Here is a 1096-nt window from a genome sequence, read left to right as displayed (position 1 = left end):
TACCTTTGAGAGGTCGCGTTAGATGACAGTCAGGTTCACTCTATGGTTGGTGTTTGTAGTTGGTTGTCCGAGGATGTTGTTATACTTGATCAATTTTGTAATTGTTGACTTTCAGGTAGGAAGTACTCATTTACGATGCATCCTTGTACTCACAACAACCTTATGAGTCACTTCAAGATTTATCTTCACTACAACTTTATCTTCACTACACTATTAAGGTTGAAGTCAATTGTCACATTCACTACAATCTCATCACGACTGGTCTTATACCTAACCCATATTATCACTACATCCATGTACATGTATTTCTTGCAGAATAACGCAATCAATGATTTCTGTGAAAGTTGATATATACAGCATTACGTATCTATCAATCTATCTAATATCTGTTTTTTACCTATCTATCTATATATCTATCTATCTACCTTTCTAAATCAGATAGTCAAGAATAATATCATTAATGATCGTATAACTACGTCCTCTCAATGGCAGTTCCTACCCAGAATCTTCGAGAACCTTCTAGAAAACCTTGAACCCTGCAGGCAGGGAGGGAGGAATGGCCTCTGGTTGATTATATGTAAAACATTTAGATGAAATCACATCTTTTCTTATCAGGTCCCATGGTGTAAGGGTTAGCACTCTGGACTTTGGATCCAGCAATCCGAGTTCGAATCTCGGTGGGACCTCATCTTTTCAGTTTTCTTCGATACTGATGATGGCCGTATTATTCTGTACGTTATATATACATTCATATATATACATAAATATGTATATATAAACATATATATGGAATAATATGGTTTTATCAATAGCCGGAGACTATTCTTCCCTCCTTGCCTGCCGAGTTCATAGTTTTCTGGAAGGTTCTAGAAGATTCTGGTGGGATAATTGCCATTGAGAGGACGTAGTTATACGATCAAGTTGTTATACTTCATATATCAATGATTCTATCATTGTTGACTTTCAGATAAAAATAGATATATAGATAGATAGATAGTTAGATTGATAGACTGATAGAGCGATATTTAGATAGGTATATAGATAGATAAGTTTCATCAATACTGTATCTTACGCTATCTCCTGTTGCTGGACATAT

At 35.3% G+C, this 1096-nt stretch overlaps 1 non-coding gene across 1 annotated transcript; it reads left to right on the top strand.

Annotated features, from left to right (window-relative positions):
• The first annotated feature begins 614 nt into the window (after positions 1-614).
• Positions 615-686, top strand: TRNAQ-UUG (transfer RNA glutamine (anticodon UUG)). The gene has a single exon. It is a non-coding gene; the product is annotated as a tRNA-Gln (tRNA).
• Positions 687-1096: the final 410 nt, after the last annotated feature.

The sequence above is a fragment of the Panulirus ornatus genome, chromosome 9 (genome assembly GCF_036320965.1).
Source record: "Panulirus ornatus isolate Po-2019 chromosome 9, ASM3632096v1, whole genome shotgun sequence".
NCBI classification, from domain to species: domain Eukaryota; kingdom Metazoa; phylum Arthropoda; class Malacostraca; order Decapoda; family Palinuridae; genus Panulirus; species Panulirus ornatus.
Note: the sequence above shows the minus strand (reverse complement) of the source record. Positions and strands in the feature narration are given on the sequence as shown.